Raw genomic sequence first — 25,495 nt, forward strand, 5'->3', positions numbered from 1 at the left:
AATGTACGACTCATTTGGATCACTTGATTTGAGTTTCTTGGTTTGTATATTATAGATGTCATTCTTTGGATTTGATGTTTCTAGAACATAAATACCATTAATAGATGAACCTCGGCCTATGATCAAGTCATTTCTAGAAAAAGTACAACAATTGTTCTTGATGGCAAAATTAAAGCCATCTATGTCTAACATAACAACTGAAATAATGTTCTTAAATAGAGTAGGAACATAAAAACAATTATGCAAATACAATTCAAATCCATTCGCTAGAACAAGAACATAAGTACCCTTGGACGTGTCCGCTACCTTAGCTCCATTCCCAATTTGGAGATCAACATCGCCTTTGTTCAGCTTTTCCACGTTTCTTAGCCCCTGTAAATGATTACAAAGGTGAGAACCACAAACAGTATCTAGTACCCATGTTGTGGTGGAAGTGAAATCTACATCAATAACATAAATCTCAGTAGGAATTTTACCAAGTGGAATGACAAGTCCATCCCTTATATTTCCCAAATATATGGTGCAATTTCTCATCCAATGTCCCATGCCATGACAATAATGGCATTCATCATCAACTTTGGCTCCTCTACTAGTCCCACTAGTCTTTTTGTTACCATTGTTGAATTTTCTCCCTTTTCTTCCCTTCCTCTTGAACCATTTCCCTTTTGTAGCAAGATCTTGCTTGCTAGAACTCCCACTTACTTTGGCATCCTTCTCTTCAAAAGATAAGGACCTCATAGACTTAGTGACATGGTCTACCCGAGACGCATTCACATAAGGCCTAGTTATAGTAGGAGGTATGGAGGAAGTGATGAAATTGAGATTTCCATCGTAACCGATCCCAAAATGAAGCTCTCTAGTAGTATCGAGTTGGTGGTTGGAGCCAATTTCGTCAAATAAGTTGTGACATGACTCAATGGTAATTGGTGTTGTTGCTTGTGATGGATCCATTGTGATATAAATCAACTACAAATTTGGAGGTAAAGGAAATATTAACATTTGTCATTTTAATTAAACTTGTAAACATTTTTAAACAAGATTTAACATTTATATAGTGACCTCTACCCAACTAATATAAATGATTCCGAGATCCAAATTCATAATAATACGGGTACGGTGAGCCGATTCATCCTTTATTAATATAACTCAGTGGATTAACTCTTTAATCGATTCTTCTTTTAGAACTCTCGGCCGATAAAAATTACTCTAATTTTAATCTTTAGCCCGGAACACATGCGACTACGGTCACGAATACTTCCGTTGAGCTCAATCCAAATTTCGATGTAATAACATTTTACTACCCCACTTCGCCAATGTAACAAGGTTTGTATTACGGTGAAGCCGGATTAACTCCCTTATGAAATCGGTACTTCATGGGTTTCTACTATTTGGTAAGGCAATATCTCAATTATTATATGTGAGAGGTCTTGTCAATTTATTATCTATCACGTTTTAAGTGAACTAAAGCGGTGAACTACGATAATTATAATTGACACGGTCGATGACTCGATATGATATGCATGTGTTGTTATGGCGATTTGGCAATGCATGCAACATATTAAAAGAAATGCAAAGCAATAAATAAAATTCCTAGTATGGCCTTCCTAAAATAGAAAATCAAATATTCTATTACATATTCGGAAACCAACTCCTTTGGTCCCTTGAATCTTCAATTGGCACGCTTCCAAAGACACCGTCTTCGTCGAATCACCTTTCCGAATGGCACCGTCTTTGAAGATGCTCCATAATTACAAATAATAATAAAAATACAAAGCTATTCCTATTATACATTTGTAAAATGGAAAAACTAATAAAAATAAAAGTGATACGAGATCACATTAAATTACAACCGAATCAATATTCCCTTTTATTACGGGTAATATTGATTAAAACTAAGGCCATACTAAGATAAAATTACATAATTCAAAATTATATAAATAAAAGACATTCAACAATTGAAATATGCAGCATTATAATATGTACCTATCATGCCAAATAATGTCCCAAATCGCCCTATTTAACTTATGTCGTAAATATAACCCGGTTTTATTGAAATGCGTAATAATAACCTTTTAAAATCACTAATAAATACTTAAATCACATCTAAGCTCAAGTTAATTATCCTAACACCTTTTAGGACTCAAAAATTAGTCATCACTAAATTTTTGACAATAATTCAACTTGATTTAATTTTATGCTCATTTTTTACCTTAAAATTATTATATTTATGAAATAAATCCAAATTAAATTATAAAAATTTCAAAATTTGAATTTTAAATTTTTGAACATTCTGGAATAATTCCATGACACTCATAATGTCAAAAATCATGGTTAAAATTTTCGAATTAATTTTGAGAAAATATAGTTGCATTTTATCGGTTTTATCTCATAAAATATTTAACGTATCCAAAACTTATTCCCATTAATTTTACAACTTTAGATCTGATAAATGGGATATTCATGCAACCTAAAATAATTTTCTTAAGCCATGCAATACGTTTTAACTATTTATGCTAAAATAGTCACTATTTATGCCACTTTTACTCTAAAAATCCATAAATCATGCTAAAAGAGATCTTTTAATCTCGAAATTTAAATACACTCTGTAAATTATGCATGTGACATCATATTAAAAAAATCATGGCTTAATTCGAAATTTAACTATTTTTAACCATTTTGCTTCTTTTAATTCATTTTTATCTCATAAAAATCATAAATCATGCAATATTAATCAAATTAATACGAGTTTTTACACACAACTTGTAAAATATGCATGTGAGGTCATATAAAATTTGTAGTATTACTACTTATAGTAATAGATTGAGTGTATTAGTATTTGTGAGAGTTTTTAGCAATTTGCATGTGAGGGAAATTTAGAGGAAAAACAAGCAAAACTAGAAGAAGAAAAATGAGCAACAAATGCTCATTTTAAAGAGCCAAAACCGGTGGCCTCTTCCATAGTGGGGGAATATTTTTGCTTTTGTTTTTACTCTTTTTCATAGCCTAGGTAGAGTAGTGTAAGATATAGGTATGATTAAAGCTTGTATGTTGTGTCACAATCACCCTTTAATCAAAACCAACAAAAAACAAAAGAGCATCTTTTGCTCTTTCATATGACCGAAATAATGGAGCCATTTTGGTCCATTTTTGCCTTTTGTCATTTGTCCCACAAATGCTTATAAGTCATATGTTAAATTATCTTACATAATTAATTATTAATGTAATCATTTAACACTTAAACATTACAACTAATAATATAATATACACTCCACTATATGAGTAGTATACTACCATTATATCAACATATAATGGGTCTTATAATTACTAGCTAGTTAAAATTACAACTTCTTGTAACTTTAAATAACTAATTACCTCTACCTCAAAACTTATAAAATACCTCAACTAATTTAGTAATTTAATACATAATTACTAAATTAAATCTTATTTAATCACATTACAATAAGACTTAAAATTGCACTCCCATAATTAAGGAATTAATTAATCTGTATCGCATACAATTAATTAAATATCTATTTGGGCCTCATCCTATAGGTGTGACCTAAAGGGATCAACTGACCACCACCGTCACACGACAGTAATGTCAAACTCTAGTTAGCCAATCATTACCGATTAATGACGGTCAATCGACTATATAAAGAATCATCCCTCACGTATTCTTAATATGAGATTTAATTATGATATTTAAATGATGTGATCGCACTATTGTTGAGGACACATTTCCCAACACATACATACCAACCACACATCACAAAACACCCAAAACCCCCAACATTACCCAATTAGGGTTCTAATGAAACTCAACCAAACGCTGTAAAAATTATACAAGGAACTTACCCTTGACACGACGATCACAACGTTATAATGAACGAGATGATCCGACGAACTTAGCCTTGGGATTTACCAATAGCGCGAGAGATGCGAACAACGTAACTTCTAATCTCTTTGAAAGGTTTAAGAATGTTGAAAAAGTATTTAAGAAATAATGACGGAAGCTTTTATATTAATCTCGCGTTATTAACAAAACTTGTCCAAACAAACCCGTAAAATACACTTACTCGATCGAGTAAGTGACTTACTCGATCGAGTGCCCTTTACTCGATCGAGTCCCCAACTTACTCGATCGAGTACCCTACATGCAGACTACTGTTTTGCGTAAAAAGCTACTTACTCGACAAAGTAAGTCCCACTCGATAGAGAACCCAAAGACACATAGAACCGTAGTATTACAATCATCCCCAGCGGAGTCGCCAAACTGTAGACATGGGCCACCCGCACCGCGCGCACCCGCGCGTTGGTTTCGAGGCGACAACACTTCTCCAACTTAACCTTGGTTGGCCAAAACACGTCATGGGCCGTTACCAATTGGTGAGGCATTGAAATCGGTGAAAGGTTGAATAAGCCTGCATTTGTGGAGTCGCCACCAATTTATTGTGGAAAAATTGGAAACCGTTCGAATACCTCATGCGATGTCAAGACATGAAGTAATGACATGAACACTAAGAAATTCGTTACCCTTAGCATGACTCTCGAAGATGCCAATGGACACAGATGTCTAGAGATAACTGGAGTAAGGGGTGAGGGTACGCATTAGGAAGCTCTTTAATTCGAACACCTAATCCCGCCCGCCTCGATAGCGGCCTCTACTAATGATTATGGAAATTGTTCATATTTGATATGTCGTTGATGTAACGCATGCAATGCAACAAACAAAGATTAATCCTAGCATGTGAAATTAGAGTATGTCAATTAACACGTAATTTAGCAAATGATTTGGGTCGAAGTTAAAAGTTAGATTCAATTACATGCGAATGCCATACAATTAAACCACGCACAAATACAATAAATGAAATACAATAATTAAAATTACAATAATTACAAAGTTTATTTGATCTACGTCAAAAGCACACTCGAAATGGGATTTTGAAGAAGAAAATAAAAAGAAAATTAAAATATGAAAATACAGCAGATTAGAGGTGATAATACGAATAATAGTCGATTTAAGCCGTAATCAGAAGCTACGTCAAAGCGAGAAAGAAATTCAGAGACATAAGCCAACCCATAACAGGCACATCATCTGCTGCGTCCCTTGGAAGAGGCGCTGCTCTTCCTGTGTCTGTTCTAGAGCTGGGCTCTGGCTATGAAGCCTGAACCGTGGATAGTTATCGTTCATTGGTAATTTTAAGATCGATTATTGATATCATACTCGAGTGGAAGTGATTTAACAAGTTATATACATCTGGAACCATCATAAAACGAATTAAAGATGAGAATTTACAGAGATTTACATGATTACGATGAATTCGTGTCGGAAATACAAAAGAACAAAACTTTGAACTTGAAAGCGTAATTGAATTTGTAAAACTGAAATCAAATAAAGAAAACTATGTACAAAAGACGAATTCCAGAGAATCGATATGAGAAAATCGAACCTCTAAAATCGTGGTTTTAAATAGACGACGAAAACCTGTAAATATTAGATTATAAGGGATTTATGTTGAATTATGTGTTATAGTTTAGAAACGAATATTAAAAACATGCTTATACACTGAAACTAACAAAAGAAATGAAAGAAATAAAAGAAATAGAAAATTGCAGAAGGTCGAGGAAGAAGAAGAAGAGCAGGAGCAGCAGCAGCCTCTGGAAGAGGCGCAACAGGTGTTGTGACTCTTCGAAGAGGCCCAGCTGTTGCTGCGTTTCTTCTCGACGTCAGACCTTTGATGTTTTATGAAAACAGTTTTGAAAGATGGAATTTTAAGACGGTTTTGAGCGTGCTTTTGATGTAGACCTTACATTAGATGATACAAAATAAGAAGTACAATAAATAAATGGGATTTACACTGTCAGACTTACATGTTTGACGAAACGAGATTGACTAATGTTATTGTTTAGTGATTGATCGACTCGAATATGTGTGGAAAGTGTCCTTGTTAAAGGATTTAAAAGATTGATTAGATTGATTAAGGTGGAGTTGGTCAAATTGGTCGGTGTATGCAACGTGACTGGGACTCAGAATGATCTGAGCTTACGTGGTCGATTGATCAAGCACATAGGCGTCGAAAGCAAAAGCGTAGTCTGAAATGCAAAGAGAGAGAAAGAAGGGGCGGAACACTCGCGTGCCAAATATGGAGGCCGAAGGAATCTATTTATACTAAACACACGAAGGAGTTTAGGAATTACACGGATACGGAAATAAATCACGGAAATATTCTGGAAAGCGTGGAAAGAGGGTTGGGGAAAAGGCGCAGCAGCCATTGCGACCCTTGGAAGAGGCGCGGCACCTGCTGCATCATTTCCCCAGAGGTTTCCTCCTTAACAAGAAAGATTTCCGCGTTTTTTATGGAATTTCGGTAGATATGCACTTCCTTATTCCGTGAAGCACAATATACGGAAGATATTTCCTTAAAAATATTAATTTTAGTTAGGAATAGATATCCAGAGAATTCTAGAACACTCCGGAACATTCCGACTCAGTATTTAAACGGTTTTTAGAAAATGAAGCGGTTTTTTACCCGAACTCCAAATGAACTCTAATTACTGTCAAAACGACCGTATCGGTGCGTAGATGACGACCATGAGGTTGACTCAGGTGTTTGATCTATCACTTGTCGATGAACTTATGAACTGTCATAAAATCATTCCGCGTATCAAACATGTGGCTCAATCATCATTGGGTGGTTGGCGGAAGGTGCAGAAATGAGGTATCTACATGTTGCATTAGCAAATGAACTCCTACCTCTTACAAAACTAAACTAATATTACATAGACACACTTCATGATCTTGGATAAGCAAATCATCACACTCTTGAACATTCTTGAACATCCTTGAGGTATATTTTAAAGCTTCATACGCTACAAAGCATACCTAAGAAGCACATAATTAAATCACAAGGAAACTTGGCATCATCAACCAAGTAAGGTACTAACACTTGATAAATACTAAAACAGTCTGATAATGAACGACGCTAATAAGGCTCAACGAAGTACGGAGTACTTATATTTAAATATATTTAAATATGATTACGCTTCTTTAAAATATTATTATATTCCATTGTCATGGTGGTTGAATAAATGTAAATAGCAAATAAGAGGAAGCAGGTTCGGTCCTTTCAAAAAAATGTAGGTGTAGGGGCTTGATCTCAGGTTGCTTCAATGGTGGAAGACTGCCTCTACCACTAAGCCACTAATATTTAATGAAGTATTGGTGTACAAATAATCATATATTTTTTTTCAAAATTAATGGGGGTGAGGGTTCACCCTTATCACCCCTTTAAATCCGCCCATGTATTGAAGTGCCAAGATGATTGCGCCTATAACTGTTTAACTAAGTGAATGACAAAGTTTACCCTAATCAAAATAATCTAATCTTCATACTTCTGACTTATGCCTTATGCAAATCAATCTACCCTAATCCAAATCATGAACCCGAAATCAAGCTAGCAACAATGACAAAGTTGACTCCTTAGATACAACAACATTCTTTAACAATTATCTTGAGTCGTAATAATTTCCTAAAAGGGTTTATTCATCCTTTATAGGGTGTATATTAATATCATTGGTGCATTTGTCGCACAAATGCCTGGAATAAGGTATAGGAAAGGGTTTATTGATCCTTTATAGGGTGTATATCACTACTACAAATATAGGCAATAACAACGCCCCATTAACAATGCATATTAACGCGTTATATGTAATATCGTTGTTAATCTAGTTAGTGTATTTTGGCGCAATTCTGTGAAAAGTTATAACAATGGTTAATTCTTTAAAACCCTTGTTATTAGTAAATACAACAAGTTTTATTTTAGAACCGTTGTTAATATGTGAGAAGTAATCACAACGGTTATTACTTTAAAACTGTTGTGATTACTTTTAACAACGGTTATTCCTTTAGAACCGTTGTTAATAGTTCATACACCTCGTAATATAAGTTACCTTAACCCTAAACCCCTTGTGTCCATCTCCCTCAACACAAAACTGCCCCATTATTGCTCTTCACCTCGAAGCAGACGTCGGTGGCCACATCGTGACCCACAACCACTATGTCATTTCCGACACCAATCTCGTGACCCGGGTTATTACTTCCGGCAGCACCTCGATCGTCAGCCAGTTCACATGCAATTCACAATCAGGTTGGTTTTTTATCATTTTTTTTCTTAATTCCTTTGTTTTTCCTCATTTTTTTTCGGTTTATAACTGAATTTAGGTTTGTTTTTATCATTTAGGGTTTATGGATTCAATTATTTTATCTATTAGGGTATAATTAGGTATTACGGTTAAGCCTTTCAATTAAACTTCAGTTTAATTGGGAGATGGATCGTTTTAATCGATTTGAGTAAAAGGGAGGGATTGTATTCAGTTCAATTAAGTAGGACTTGCAATTTTGTGAATACATTAAAGCGTCCGCAGTTGTCTATTATATTTCAGTGTGTATTATACCTCACGTTATTGCCCTCGTTCTAGCTCTATGAAGGTTCATTCAGCTAAACCATTAGCGAATTTCATGGTTAATCGTTATTTCATGCTTTAGTTACTGCCGTTTTGATTGCTTTTGCAGATTTCTTTCAGAGGATCTTCAATTTAAAAATAGACAGGATTACTTCAGTTGTTAGTGAAAGTAAATGAAAATGTTCCATTGGTATCTAATATGATGTATATTTATTGTCATTGTTAGAGTTGTAGTAAATGTTTTGGGGGTTGAATGAGGAGTTTGTCTTTGGTCTTCCAACTCTTTCTTCATGGAGATAAAACCTACTTATCAGTGCGACATGTTCATTGACCCATTTAACATAATTCCGAATGAACATAATTAGCCAATTGTCAATTTGACCAGTTTTGTTTTCTCTTTTCTGATGCAGTGCTACAAGAAGTATTTGGAATTACTTACAGTTCCTCTCTTGTTTGGGGCATTTTATGTACCACAGGCAAGCGTTTGTTTCTGGTTAAGCACCTAAGCGGACACTAAAAGTCTAAATTTTTTTCTTTTTTAGAAGTGGACGCTAAAACTAATTGTTTCATTTTGCCTGTCATAAGTTATGAAACCTCAGTTTGCCTGTCTCCACTGTTCCGCTAGTCATTAAGATCCTGTTAAAGTGTGTGAGTACTCCTTCCCTCGCTACTTGTGGGAACCGTTGAGGCATCATGTTACGTTTTTATTGTTGTTAATGTTGGAGCGGGTGGAGTTCGTGAGTCTGAAAGAGCTGTTGAGTTGACCAAATTATTTGGCATCTTACTATCACATGTATACTCTCCTTAATTTATTATGTGCTTTACTTTCACAATCAAGTATTCTCCTTATATTATAGCTACATTGTGGAGGGAGGATTCAATTTGTGTTGTGATTGCTTGCATCAGGTTTTGTATATATGAACCTTTGAAACTACCGGCATACAGATATACACTAGTTATCAAGTATTTTTGTTTGAGTGTGTTGAGGTTTGATTTTTGTTTTAAAAAATTCAGTCCTTGATATGGGTATCGTTAAAAAAATGTCGATTTCCTTCTTTCTAACTTTAGCGTAGTATGGAGTACAGATTATAGAATTCAAGTTATTTCTTTTACTGCTTCAGATAAAAGGCCAAATGTTCTAATTAATTATTTATAGTGGCAATTACTATTGGAACTGCTGTGGCATTCGTTTTGGTCCCAATGCGAGCACTTGGTACACATGCATGGAAGATAGCTGCAGCCTTGACAGGCAGACATATTGGTGGAGGTACTGGCTCTTGAAACTTTAAGGGTTCTTACGAATGTTTTTCTAGGTAATTTAAATTCGATTTTGAATGAAACCTATGCTTATAACCTTGAATGTTTTTGATAATTTGTGGCTAATAGTGTAACACCCCCATCTACCAAACGACCTTACCAAGGCCTACCTTAGCAAATAGAAGTGCTACCATCTCGGGTACTCGAGGCATAGTAATCAAAAGTGACCATCAAAAACGTACTTTAAGTAAATAAATTTAAAGTGATTACATCAAAACCAAAACCAACTAAAGTAAATAAAATGTCATGACAAAACAGCGGAAGACTACTATCAGACTCGTGGTGACTCCATCCCTAGCTAATCCCATGCGCATCCAACTGAATACCTGCTAGACACTTGCTCACCACCCCCGAATGGATCACCACAGTTTTTAAAACATTTAAAAGGGGTCAGTTACTGCATAACTAATATAAGATAAAACAACAACAGATACACAATCACAATCTCCAACACCATCACATCACCAATCATCTGACTAGCCTTTAGGTCTAGCCCTGCCAGAATACCAATCGCAACTGGTAATCCACACCGCTAGTGGGGGATAACAACCTTCTTCACCTAAGCCCCGCTCATCTCCATCGAGCGAATAACTTTTGTTCTTTAATGTGCACATCCCCCTTGTGACGGGAACCACAAGGGGCGAATCAAGGGCGTGAAGCCACTCCCGAAAGTGACCCCCCTCAGCCGAGGGCGTACCTCGCAAGCCACAGACAATCAACAACAACCAATTATAATATCTACAATACCAAAACCAATTACGATATGTTCACATGTCAATCAACCATAAACTATCTCATAATCATGTATACAATAACTGAGAAGGGAAACCTTACCTGGAATGCAATCACCCAAATCAACACAAGCAGTGGATCAAAAGCATTCCTCTATGAAATCACCTCCTATCAATATATAATCATACAATTACAATCTATCAGCAACAATACTTCCAAACACCCCCAATTCACCCAATTAGGGTTTAACCAAAACTAACGAATTAACATAAAAACTGTACAAAGAACTCCGAAATCCGACGACTCTAACTCATGGATTTGATAGCAATGAAAGAAGAAGAATCGACGTTGCTTTGTTTTCTTTGTAAAAAATTTAGATTTTAGGTGAAAGTTAAAAACAACTGACGTAGGTAGTTTATATATCCTTTCACGCATTGCTATCAAAACCCGGCAAAACCCGTATAAAACCCGACTTACTCGATCGCATAACTAAGGTACTCGATCGAGTAGACCCTACTCTATCGAGTTGCCCCTACTCGATCGAGTATCCACCAGGCATAACACAATCCAGAACGCGACACTGACTTACTCGATAGAGTAAGCCCTACTCGATAGGGTACCCAACAACTCATAAATCTGAGGTATTAAAGTCTTCCCTCCTTAATAATTAACTTCGTCCCCGAAGTTCAACCCAATCTTTAATACATGTACACCTAACACTAACTCCACCAACTATACCTACCTCCGCAACGCGGCTCATGATATCGTATCAACTATAGCATAGCCTCTCGACACTAACTACATAATACTACTTCCGCAAATACTACTAACTCCGTCTCACTAACATATTATCCACTAGCAAATCCAATATTAAGAAAATCCACCAAACAAGATCAACCACCAAAACGGAATATTACATTCTTCCACCCTTAAAATGAACTTCGTCCTCGACGTTTAGTCACACTCATAAACATCATCAGCCAAAATATAAATACTATCGAAGTTTACTCACACTCATCAACATCGTACTACTATAAGCACTGCCATGACCTTTAATAATATCAACCACAACACAAATCCATCCTTTATTCTACACCAAGACCCAAATTTCCAAATGTACTGCAACATGTACAACTATCAAACTCTCTTTGTCGCATCCTACTCCTCTTAAGATAAATGTTACGTCCTCGTAACCCACTAATACTAGATCCTTAGCTATTTCTTCTCATTATCCTTATCACCACCACCTGTCAACGCTAACTGCTTATAACTTCAACACCTACAATCATTTCTATATCCCGGGCTCTCTTTCTCTAACAGTTCTCGTGCCTCCAATTATTCCGCACTCCATCTAACTTATACAACAAAATCCTTAGCATAACCATTACCCCAACTCTTCAACATTACTGCAAAACAACATACCTCTTTGTAATGCACCTATCTCCAAAATTATATCTCACGATCCACAATTGCTAAACACACTCACACTAGATCCGCAAGTTCTCTTTATGGCTGAAAACCTTATCCTGAGCTTAACATGATACTAATTTCTGACACTCCATACTTACTGTCCCAATAAAAGATTATAAATCACCTGTAGTTTTCAGTTCCGTACAACATATGTTCCACAAACCACTTGTCACTACTATGTCAACCAAGGCCTCCTCTAAAACAAAATTAAAAGTACTCCAACAACCTCTCATAACTGTGTCCCATCAACATAATATCCCCATACAATGATAACAACGGAAACATACGCAACTCTCTTCCATATCGTACTCTACCCTCACTCCCAAGCCGAAACTGGTTAGAAACATCAATAAACAAAATAACAATCTATATAAATGATACACACTTTCAAACGTTCGTCTCATAATCAGTATTCCGCCTACTCCACCACAACCGATGGCGGCATCGGAACATTGCCACCAACAGCCGCACCGCAGTGCGAAACTACTCGCAACACAACACGAAGTTCCGTGCCCGGATGGCCACCCGAGGCACAACAACCACATCGATAGTCATCGCAACTTATACAATCCAATAAACACGGACTCAGTATAATTCCTTGACAAGAAAATTTTTTAAAACCGCTTTGCTAGATCACAACGCAACATATTACACGGAATAAAAAGATAATAACCTTATGAATATCATCCATACTATGACACATGAGGTCGGACCTCACACTATCACTTACATATTTCATAAATACACATACAAGTATAACTAGCCATTCTAGACCACCCAAATTATCACTTTTGAATATCATCCTATTAGGTTACCGTACACAACATATGACGCGGAACATTCAGATAACGACTTTATAACTATCATACCGTACCACTATTCGTGAGGTCAGAACCTCACACAAACACTTACATAAATCATGGACCCATAATCAAATCTAACTAACCAATCCTGATCACGTAAGTTACCACTTAATAATGGTTATCTCTCGCCCGAGCTTAACTCGTATGCCCTTAATAGCACATTCTCCCATTTGTATAACTATCACCTCCTGACATAAGTACTCATATCATTAATGCCCAATTACTAGCAACCGTCTCCTATAACAACATCTTATACTCTCTCACAAACATACAAACCAATCCGGCCTCTACAAGACCAACCTCTTTAAAATGGCTATCTTTCCTATTTATCATCACCCATAACCACTAGTGACAACACCACAACACCACCATTGTTCGTATAACAAATCTCTTCCACTGACCTCTAAATATAACAGTTCCTTCCCTATCTTCGGTTAACATCCCAAATAACGAACATCAAATCCATCAACAAAATTTACCTCAACATTCATTCTAATTATATCCTTAATCGTATCGTCACCCAACTCTCCGCCAAAATCTCATATCGTGCAAATACTCTACAAACTTCTTACTCCCTTAATTCCTCAAAACTCATGGCTAACATGTCGTCTTGAAATTCCTATATAACCATTAACTCACAGCCTCATATCGCATAACTCTGGTCAACATTCTCTTAGTTTACTCCCCTCATTTTTTTCCCTTTATACTCGATAAAATCAATTAACAATTCAACTCCATTACTACTACCTAACTCTTTATTGCTCTGGTTACCTTCTCATTGCTTCAAAAATATTATTCCATTAATTCATATCGTTACCTTCTCACTCTTTCTTACCATGGACCCTCTCTTATCATGCTACTCACTCACACTTGCCACCAATCAGTCCACACAAACAACGTTTACTCTTCAATTAATTGCATCTCCCTTTTACATCTCTAGAAACAAAATTAATTTCATACCATTAATTGTTCAAGGAAATTACACACTAGGCTCATCTCTTGATAATCCAAATTCCCAAACCCGGCCACTATTTACATATCGCGGCATAACTCGATCTCACTATACAACATTCATTTCCATCCCTCTATAATGACCTTCCATCCCATATATCTTTAACCAACACAATCCTAACCATCTCCCTCCATAAATCCTTACACATCCCAATTTGCCACTATTCGCATCTCTCATCTCAATCTTTTCATTCAGACGTACCTTACACTTACATCACCCCTTGCCCATATACACTTACCTTTACATTGCTCAAACTCGTAATTATATCACTCACCACATCTCACAAAACATGCTCCCTATCTCGATAAACTCATCAATCTTCCTTTTCTTTTTCCACTGTCCATCACAACCACAAGGGGCGAATCAAGGGCGTGAAGCCACTCCCGAAAGTGACCGTACTCAGCCGAGGGGGCACCTCGCGAACCATAGACAATCAACAACAACCAATTACAATATCAAAAATACCAAAACCAATTACAATATGTTCACATGTCAATCAACCATCAACTATCTGATAATCATGTATACAATAACAGAGTAGGGAAACCCTACCTGGAATGCAATCACCAAAATCAACACAAACAGCTGATCAAAAGCGTTCCTTTACGAAATCACCTCCTATCAACATATAATCATACAATTACAATCTATCAACAACAATACTCGCAAACACCCCCAATTCACCCAATTAGGGTTTAACCAAAACTAACGAGTTAACATAAAAACTGTACAAGGATCTTACCCACAATACGACGATCTCAACGGTATAAAGAACTCCGAAATCCGACGACTCTAGTCCTTGGATTTGATAGCAACGAGAGAAGAAGAATAGACGTTGCTTTGTTTTCTTTGTAAAAATTTTAGATTTTAGGTAAAAGGTAAAAAGAACTGACGTAGGTAGTTCATATATCATTTCACGAATTGCTATCAAAACCGGCAAAACCCGTATAATACCCGACTTACTCGATCGAGTTGCCGCTTCTCGATCGAGTATCCACTAGGCAGTAAAAACTCCATAACACGACACTGGCTTACTCGACAAAGTAAGCCTTACTCGATAGAGTACCCAACAACTCATAAATCTCCCTCTGTGTTAACTGCTGGACTCGCTACTGATAATGTTTGTTGTGCAGTATATTTTACAACTTTATTTGCGCAAGCCTCAAGAATACCTCCAGAGACTGAAGCTTCAACTAATGGTATTGCAGGATTAGTTTCTTTGTTTGAACTCTGAATACTAAATACATCTATGTACGCAATGTTGAGGTACTTAGACTATTATCTTACTCGGACACTTCACTTACCTACCATGTCGTTTGTTTCAGTTTAGGATGTTGAAATAGTTTAGGTTCTTAACATCATTATGGTTTGATCACATTGTAATGGTGAATTATGTATTAGTTGATTGTAATGTAGAAGTATTTGTAGACGTTGTTGTATGTTGATGCTGCTGCTGCTCCTTCCGTATTTTTGATGCTGCTGCTGTGATGCAGGGTTTTGAATACAATGATTTTGTAAATTTTTTTATTTTAAAAAAAATATAAAAAATAAATTAATAACAACGGTTATTAGTTATAAAACCGTTGTCAATACCTTCCCTATTCGCGCGTAAGATTAACTTTTAACAACGGTTATTCGTTATAAAACCATTGTCAATGATCATTTCCACAACGTTTTTTTTACTTATAACCGTTGTTATTACTTTCGCACCAAAATATTATTTGCACCAATGACACCTTTTCACAACGGATAACGCCAAATAACAAAGGGTGTAAACCATTGTTAAAACTTTCTACAACGGTTTTGTCTCAAATAATTAACCGTTGTTAACCTTTAACAACGACCCGAACAACAACGGCCGCTTTTTTCTATAACAACGGTTAATAGCTGTTGTTGTCCCCTATATCTGTAGTAGTGTATTAATATCATTAGTGAATCTGCCGTACAAATGCCCGGAATAAGGTATAGGGTTTGAGTTTTCGACGCGGCTCGTGCCCGGAATAAGGTATAGGGTTTGAGTTTCCGATGCGGAGGCACGACAGAAATTGTCAAATAACATCATTGGAGAAGCCGCTGGACAAACGTCCAGAATAAGGTATAGGAAATGAGTTTTGACGTGACGGATGCCCTAGAAGAGGGTATATGATTTGAATTTCTTACACGCCCTATACCCTATTCTGGGAACGTTTAGAAGTATCCTTTTGTTGGAAAAATAAGGTCCCTTCAAGTTGGGGCCACATGCGTTAAATGATAGATGAAAAAATGTTTTGGTGGGAGTAGCATGCATAGGACGGTGTATGTGCATAGGACGGTGTAGTGTACATGTTGTTTCAAACTCTGCTTGCTCAGTTGCAAAATGTGCAGTGCCATGGAATACTATAAATACCAAGTTTCGAAGAATTGCTAATCATCCACATCCCCAACAAACGCATAAACCAGTAAGTGATAAATAAGAGCTACTTACTCACAGTGTGAGAGATAAAATACAGAGAGTTTGAGAGTTAGTGTGGTACTACTAAATAATCTTGTCAGTACTATATCCAGTCGAAAAGGCGTAAAATCTCCAACTTAGTCCTACACATTTAGAATATTATTTCTGAGGGTCCGAATGTTTATCCGGGTAGCCAGAATAATGTTTGTAATCGTCTAGTAGGTACTAGGAAATACGTTGTGTTCCCATTATTTTAATTATAGTGGAGATATTAAGCGGCCTAAGGGTCCCGTGGTTTTTACCTTTATTCAGGGGGTTTTCCACGTAAAAATCGGTGCGTCATTATTCTCTATTTTGTTACCCAATTTATTTTCGTCTTGTTCATTTTACAATTACACTTCCGATAGGGTAATAAGTCCACGCTTCCGCTCAATATTTAGGCATGTTACCCAACATAGTGGTTCTCTGTATACTTTGTGTAATTTTTTAAAATTTCACAATTAGTGGCATGATAAAATTAACGGCGTCCAATTGTCCTATATGGAAGCAAAGAATGGAGGATATACTTTATTGTAAAGACTTGTACCATGTCATCGCATCTTTGATAAAAGCCGTTGATAAAATGAATGATGCGTGGAATACATTAAATCGTAATGTTGTCGGTTTAATCCGTCAATTTATCGATCAAAGTTTTTTTTTCAGCATGTAGCCAACGACATAGTGGCATATACACTCTGGAATAGATTTGAGTCCATGTAGGAACGTAAGACGGCTCTCAACAAATCCTATCTAGTTAGACGACTAGCGAGACGGGAGTACAAAGACTGTCGTAGCATGGTGGAGTGCCTCAAAAACTATCAGGGCTTGTTAAATCATATAACAAGCATGAAGATAAGACTCGTAGATAAGGTTCAGGCACTTTTACTTCTTAGCTCCCTCCCGGATAGCTGGGAAATGCTCGTGGTGTCCTTAAGCAACTCTGTTCCAGAAGAAAAGCTCACAATGACAATTGTGAAAGATAGCTTGCTCAATGAAGAAGCTAGAAAAAAATAATTCGGTATTTCCAACTTAGTGGAAGTCCATATCGCAGAAACCTCTCGTGAAAGAGGTAAAAGCAGAGGGTTGTGAAAATGCCACCAATTTAGGGAAGATCGAAGGCCAGAAAAGAAGTTACCTGCTACTATTGCGAGAAGCCGGGTCACAAGCAGAATGAATGTCGGTTAAGAAAACGTGATCTAGCGAAAGCGAAATTTCGCAACAATAATACTACGTATTTTATAATTATATAAATAATATTATATTGTATTTTATACGAATTATGTATGAGACGGAATAAATAATAATAATAATAATAATAATGATAATAATAATAATAATAATAATAATAATAATTATAATAATAATAATAATAATAATAATAATAATAATAATAATAATAATAATAATAATAATAATAATAATAATAATAATAATAATAATAATAATAATAATAATAATAATAATAATAATAATAATAATAATAATAATAATAATAATACGATATACTATACGTGTATTATATACGTATACTGCACTCACCTTATATATACCCTACCTTATCCACCCCAACCCTTATCCTTTTGTAATCTCACAAAATCCACAAACATGAGAGATGAGAGAAAGAGAGAAAAAGGAAGAGAAGGAGAATCTCGTCCCTCCGCACCGAGTTCGTAAGGTAAGACTGTCTCACTAGTTTATATATTATTTTATTTGACCCGCCTCGACCTTGGACCCATCGTGTGACCACCGTGACCGACGTTGACCGCCATGGACCACCCAAACTAAGTTTCATCGAGTAAATCTAGCCTTGGGGTCGTTTTGTGTGACGGTTTTAGGATGGGTTTTGACCCATAAACTGCGACTGACCTGGGGGGGCTAGGGCAGTGGTTGTTGAGGGTCAAGAGGGGAGCATGGTGGTTGTCTTAGGTAGTGGTATAGGGGGCGGTGGGTGGTTGTGTCGGGGGTTAAAAGGGAGGTGAGAGGTGTTGGAATATGTGTCCTCCGACAATAATGCGATCACAACTGTTGATCATGATGATCACATGTTTAAGTCTCATTTTAAAGAATACAATTGGGAAGTAATATTTTACTGTCAACTGGTCTACACATATCGGTAATGATTGGCTGACTAGAGTTTGACATTACTGTCGTGAGACGGTGGTGATCAGTTGATCCCCTTAGGTCATACCTAAAGGATAACACTCTTAATTGATCGTATGACGATACGGGTTAATTAAATTATTTAAAATTGACGGACGATTTTGGAAGTAATATTTACGTGTCTCATTGTAATTTGATTAAATAAGATACGGTCTAAGTAATCGAATTGTTTTATTACTTAGATGAAATTATTGTTTAAGGAAACAATTGCATTTGAATGAATAAATTATTATAAATACAAGATGTAGTGATTTATAATTGGTAAAATATTTTGGTACAAGTAATTATGAATTACCAAGTCGATTTTGTATTTGACGTATTTTTATTAATGCGTTGATTTTTAATATGTTAAAAATACATAACATTTTTACATGACATGTTACATGTGACAAATTGACAAAATAATGTGTAAAATGGATTTTCCATTTTACACTAAATGGACCGAAATAATGGGGAGTATTAGGAATATATTATGTTAATTATGTTAGTGGTAAACATAATCATATTAGCCTAATACTAGCCATGCATACCTACTTGTTTTGTGAAGACAACCTTGTGCATGCATTGGCCATTTCCTCCCCCTTCTACCCGGTTTTGTGAGTGGGAAAATGCCATGAGTTTTTCCTCTAATTTTACCTTATACATTATATCAAATGTAAAAGGATTATTCATTCATTCAACATCTAAAATAAGAGTTTTTAGTGAGATAAATCCTTCCTCCTTCTCCCTTTTCTCTTAACTGAAATATTGAGAGAGCAAAATAATATTTTGGTCAATTTTATACAAAATTAATATTGTTTTAGTAATAATAATATTAATTTTATTAAGTTGTTACTTTGGGTATTAATCCTTAGGAGGGATTCTCTACTTGAATCCTTGTTCATCCATTTAAGGAAGCTCAAGAACAAGTGAGTAGGAGAACTCACCTGTGCCCAAATAATCCGAAATCTTCAATTTAAGATGATGATTCCTTAATTGTTTTTATTATTGTTTGCATGCATAAGATCAACATTTAATTTTATGACTAAATTAAATCATCACATATTTGAATATGTCAAGTAATAAGATATAGATTTCTAACAAGCGGTATCAAGAGCCTTTGGTTATTTGCATGCAAATCGGTTATAGTTTTTCCGAGTTATACGATTAACATATAAAACTCATAAATTTGTGTTATTATGATATATCACGAAATAAATTATGCATGTTAAAGTTTCTGGTCCTAAAATGTTTTTAGGATATTTTGGTTAATTTATGGATTTTTATTGTTCATCTTATATAATAATGGCATTAAAATGTGATTTTATGATTAAAATGTCATTTTCGGACTAAAATTAGCTAAACTTCGAATTTTCCAGTGGTTTTTGGATATGTTATCACATGTTTTATTTTTAGATGACCTGTAAAGTTTCAGAATTTTTGGAGGTTTTATGCTCGAAATATGGATTTTTCATGATAAAAATCGGATTTAGATGAAAAATAGGTTAATGTGAGATAAATTTCGATTTTGGTCATAGAAATTTAGTATGTTGTCAAATGAAATTTTACAAGATGTGTGTAAAATAATAGGCTATATTGAAGTCTTTATGCATGATTTATGAATTTTTGATGAAAAATAGCATAAATAGTGACTTAATTAGTGAATAATTGCTAAAACATACTTCATGACTACGGAAAAACGTCACATGTTGCATTTTATTATATTTTTCAGATCTAAAATTGAAAAGTTGATGAATATAATTTTTCTCATGTTTTTATGATTATAATTGATAAATCCGATAAACCGCAACATAGTTTTTCCGATAAATTTTCGAAATTTTTACCTACGTTTTTGAACATTATGAGTGTCATGGTATTTTTCCAGAATGTTCATAAGTTTAAATTTTAAATTTTGAATTTATTTGAAATTTTTGTGATTTATTTGAAGTTTATAGCATTTTATTGTAATTTTGAGTCCATTAGTGAACAATTTTAAGAAATATGAGTTAATTATAGTCAAATAGTTAGTGGAGACTAATTTTGAGTCCTAAGAGGTTAGAGTAATTAACTTGTGCATAAATATGAATTTATGTAATTTATTGTGATTTTAAAAGGTTGAATCACGCAAATCCGTAAAAACCACTTAATATACGATATTGGCTCCTTAAAGGCGATTTAGCATAAAATTGGGCATGTTCATACATATTATAATGCTACATTTTATTTATGATTGTCATAATTTTATTTTATGTAATTTTGAATTATGTAATTTTACTTAGTATGGCCTTAGTTTTTAATTGGTATTACCCGAAATGTATGGGAATATCGATTCGGTTGTAATTTATTGTGATCTCGTATCACCGTTTTGTAATTTAATAGATTTATTTTATTTTAATTACAAATGTATAATAGGAAATTATGTAATTTGTTATGTAATTTTATTATTCCGGAGTTCCTTGAAGACGGTGTCACTTAAGAAGGCGATACATAAAGACGATGTTACCTCGAGATGCGTGCCATAACCGAAGTTCAAGGGACCAATGGAGTTGGTTTCCGAATATGTAAAAGTTAATTAGATTTTCTATTTTAGGAAGGCCATACTAGGATTTATTTTATGCTTTGCATTTTATTTATATGTCGCATGCATCGCTAAATCGCTATAACTAAAATATGCATCATCTTTTAATCGAGTTTATCGACCGTGTCAATTAGAATTATCGTAGTTCACCGCTTTAGTTCACTTAAAACGTGATACATAATAAATTGACATGACCTCTCACTAAAATAATCAATTGAGACATAGCCTTACCAAAAAATATAAACCATGAAAACCTATTTCGCGAGGGAGTGCACTCGGCCCTACCGGGGTACAAACCTTGTTACGCAGGGGAAGTGGGTGATAAATGTCTACCCACCCAATTCATGTTGATAAGGGATGAATCGGCCCTACCGTGCCCAAGTTGATGTGGATTTGGATCATGGACACATTTATTCGAAATTTGGATTGAGCTCAACGGAAGTATTCGTGACCGTAGTCGCATGTGTTCCAGGCTAAAGATAAATGTTAATGTAATTTTATCGACCAAGAGTTCTAGAAGTAGAATCGATTAAAGCGTTAATCCACCGAGTTATATTGATAAGGGATGAATCGGCCCTACCGTGCCCAAGTTAATATGAATTTGGGTCTTGGAATCATTTATCAAGTTGGGTAGAGGTCACTAGATAAATGCCATAAAACTTGTTTAAATTCATTTTACGAGTATTATTATGTTAAAACGACATATGTTTTATTCCTTCTATATTTTGTTTTGTAGACCGCTTTTATTTCTCATAACAAACGGCCACTCCAAACACCAACGCTACACCTCTCACTAATACTTCATGGCTCCGATCCTTCATGGATCGATGTAAACTTGAAAAGAATGGGTCAAATTTCTCCGATTGGGATGCCCAACTCAAATTAGCCGCCCAAGGTGATGACAAGCTTCGTTACCTCACCGAGGCTTCTCCACCCGAACCTAATACTAGGTCAACCGCCGCTACTAGGGAAGCATATGAGGCTTACCACAAGGAGTCCGCCGCAATGAAAAATGTGTTGATCTTTGCGATGGAGGCGGGTCTCCAAAGTAGAGCCTTTAAGATGGGCACCACTAATGAAATCTATTCCAAGCTTGTGATAATGTTTTCACAAACTCCGCGGATCATCCAATATGAGGCGGCCGCGACATTCTTTGATCTCGACTTCAAAGAGGGCCAAAAGGTTAGCCCTCACGTGCTCAAATTAATGGAGCTAGTCGAGACTTTGAAGATTCAAAAAGTTGAAATCCCCAAAGAACTCATTGTAGATAGGATTCTACACTCTTTATCCAAAGTCAAGGTGTATGTTCAATTCCGGGTGAATTTTAACATGCAAGATAAGGACGTGTCTCTTGAAGAGTTGCACAAGTTACTTGTGCAAGCCAAAAGAGACATGGGGTTAAATGTTAACCCACCTAAGGATGTGCTTAACATAAGCACCAAAAGTAAGGGGAAGTTCAAAAAGAATGGGAAGAAGAGTAAGAAACAAGCTCCCACTTTCACCAAACCTAAGTCTTATGAAGCTAGCACTTCCAAAATCAAGAAGGGTCCTTTTGATAAATGCCATTATTGTAATGGTGTTGGACATTGGAAAAGAAATTGTTCCAAATACCTTGGTGACATTAAGGCTGGAAAGATCACTCCAGTAGGTAAATGACTATCCTTTCTTTTATATTTCTAATTCAACTATGGTATTGTGATACAAAGTTGTGATAATGTATCCCCTTTTTAATTGTAAATAGGGCCTCCACCAAGCAAGGACAAGGGAAAAGAAAAGCAAGCTTGAGAAACCATCAAGAAGCTAGGAATAACTTCCATGAAGCTTCGCTTTTTATTGTCTTATTTTAAAATTATGTTTCGGATTTTAGAACCTTTTTCCGTGTTCGACATGGAAATGTATTTTGGATAATGGTTGTATTTTGGATAATGGTGGCTTGGTTTTGCAACCCAAGTCACCCGTTTATCGTTTTATCCTTGTTCTAAAATTCGTCTTTATCCGCTTGCTCATAGAAACATATGATCATTCACTTAAAGTGATCTAATAGACAACTATAATGATGCGATTCATTGTATGTCCACAAGCTTAAGGCTTGTATATGATCAATTATAAAGTGACATTGAGTTGATGAACTCTCTTAAAGGAATGTTAATCACCAAGTACACTTATCAAATCTAAAAAAATTAGTCAACCTATGAGATAGTCCTCCTTATACTTCAAAAATCATTATTTGTGTCTCATATGCTATCTTTTTGAATCTCTAGTGTATTCATTCTAAAGATAGAGTGGGAGAAAAATGAAGACACAAACAACACCAAGAAAAAATTGTGTTGATGTTGTGTAAATGAGATCTACGCAAGGGAGAATGATTTGGAATAAGGTATACCTATTTATATAGTATACACGAATAGAAGAGATCTATGGTCTCGAATAGATCTACATGACAAAAGAGACCAAGTGAAGTAATCAAAAGAATATGTTCTCAAGATAACTACACGAGGAGACCAAAAGAAAGTTTTGGAAGAAGAATGACTAAAGTAAAGTCTTAATTGACTAGTTTATGATAAATTTTGACCAATAGTTTCAATATTGATATTTACTTAAGAGCCTATATGAATCAAAGTTGCATCCTAGAAAATAAATGAGATTTATGACTAAAAGTTTCAAATGTTGATATGCCGATATCCACAAGAGCTAAGTTAAGTATTAACCTCGCTAATGTCATTACTTAACCTCATTATGAAAATGAAATGGTTAAACCTCCTTCCGAAAAGAGTATTTTGAGAAGGACGTGTATTTGATATAATTCACATTTAAATAATGACATTGCTATGCATCATTTTAAATGAATGAGTTAGAGATTAAAATCTCTTTCCATAAGGTTAAAGATTGAAATCTTTTCAAAATAGGTATTTTGAAAGGATATGATGGGAACATATATGGTTTTATCTTAATAACTTAGCATAAAAATATATATATATATATATATATATATATATATATATATATATATATATATATATATATATATATATATATATATTTCAATTCTTGAAATGTTTTGATTGAGTAGTCAATTGCGAAACATGTGGAATTAAGTGGGAGTTGGAAATTATCATGTGAAGACATGGAATTTAGTGGGAGCAATCATGTTGTAAAAGTTTATAACTCATTACTCATTGAAGAATGACGAGCTAATACCTTCTTTCACAAAGAAGTATTTGAGTTTTCAATTCTGGATGAAAATGGACTATGATGAATCCAATCACATCATAAGATGATGGATAGGTATTGAGATATACACATCGAATCAACGAGAAACATAGGTTATTCATGTCAATGAAAATGGAATTGCCATTAGCAGTCATGGTCGTTCATTGAACCTAAGAATGGTTGATCACATGATTATTAGTTACTAATGTTTCCACCATTAGAATAATTATGCACATGTCCAATAATGAATCATATACATAAGAGCATGATGTTTCGTTGGCAGCCATAGAAGAATCGTCATGAATTCTCGAGGAGAATCCGATGAACGATTTCAGTAATTGAACAAAACACTCTGTTATGTGTCAAGAGGTTGCACATATTAAAGTTCGAACACATGTAAGGATTTATGAAAATCCTAAGCTTTTCAAGCTAAAAGGAGAAATAAGAAGTTTGGAAAAGTACTTAGTTGAAGTAAGAAGTTACTCAAAACTAATATTTTCTAATATGCTAGGACTTGTGAGAAGTGCTAGGCTAATCATCTTGACAATTGTTGCAAGTGTTGGAATATGTGTCCTCCGACAATAATGCGATCACAACTGTTGATCATGATGATCACATGTTTAAAGTCTCATTATAAAGAATACAATTGGGACGTAATATTTTACTGTCAACTGGTCCACACATATCGGTAATGATTGGCTGACTAGAGTTTGACATTACTGTCGTGCGACGGTGGTGATCAGTTGATCCTCTAGGTCAGTCCTAAAGGGCAACACTCTTAATGGATCAATTAATTGATCGTATAATGTTACGAGTCAATTAAATTATTTAAAATTGACGGACGATTTTGGAAATAATATTTACGTGTCTCATTGAAATTTGATTAAATGAGATACGGTCTAAGTAATCGAATTGTTTCATTACTCAGATGAAATTATTGTTTAAGGAAACAATTTAAATTGAATGAATTATTATAAATACAAATTGTTGTGATTTATAATTGGTAAAATATTTTGGTACAAGTAATTATGAATTACTAGGTTGATTTTTGTATATGACGTATTTTTATTAATACGTTGATTTTTAATATGTTAAAAATACATAACAATTTTATGTGACATGTGACATGTGACATATTGACAAATTGACAAAAATAAAATAGATTCCATTTTATCCATATGTACCGAAATTAAGGGAGGATTTAGGATAATATTATGTTTATTATGTGAGTGGTAAGCATA

The sequence above is a fragment of the Silene latifolia genome, chromosome X, assembly GCF_048544455.1.
Source record: "Silene latifolia isolate original U9 population chromosome X, ASM4854445v1, whole genome shotgun sequence".
Lineage (NCBI taxonomy): Eukaryota > Viridiplantae > Streptophyta > Magnoliopsida > Caryophyllales > Caryophyllaceae > Silene > Silene latifolia.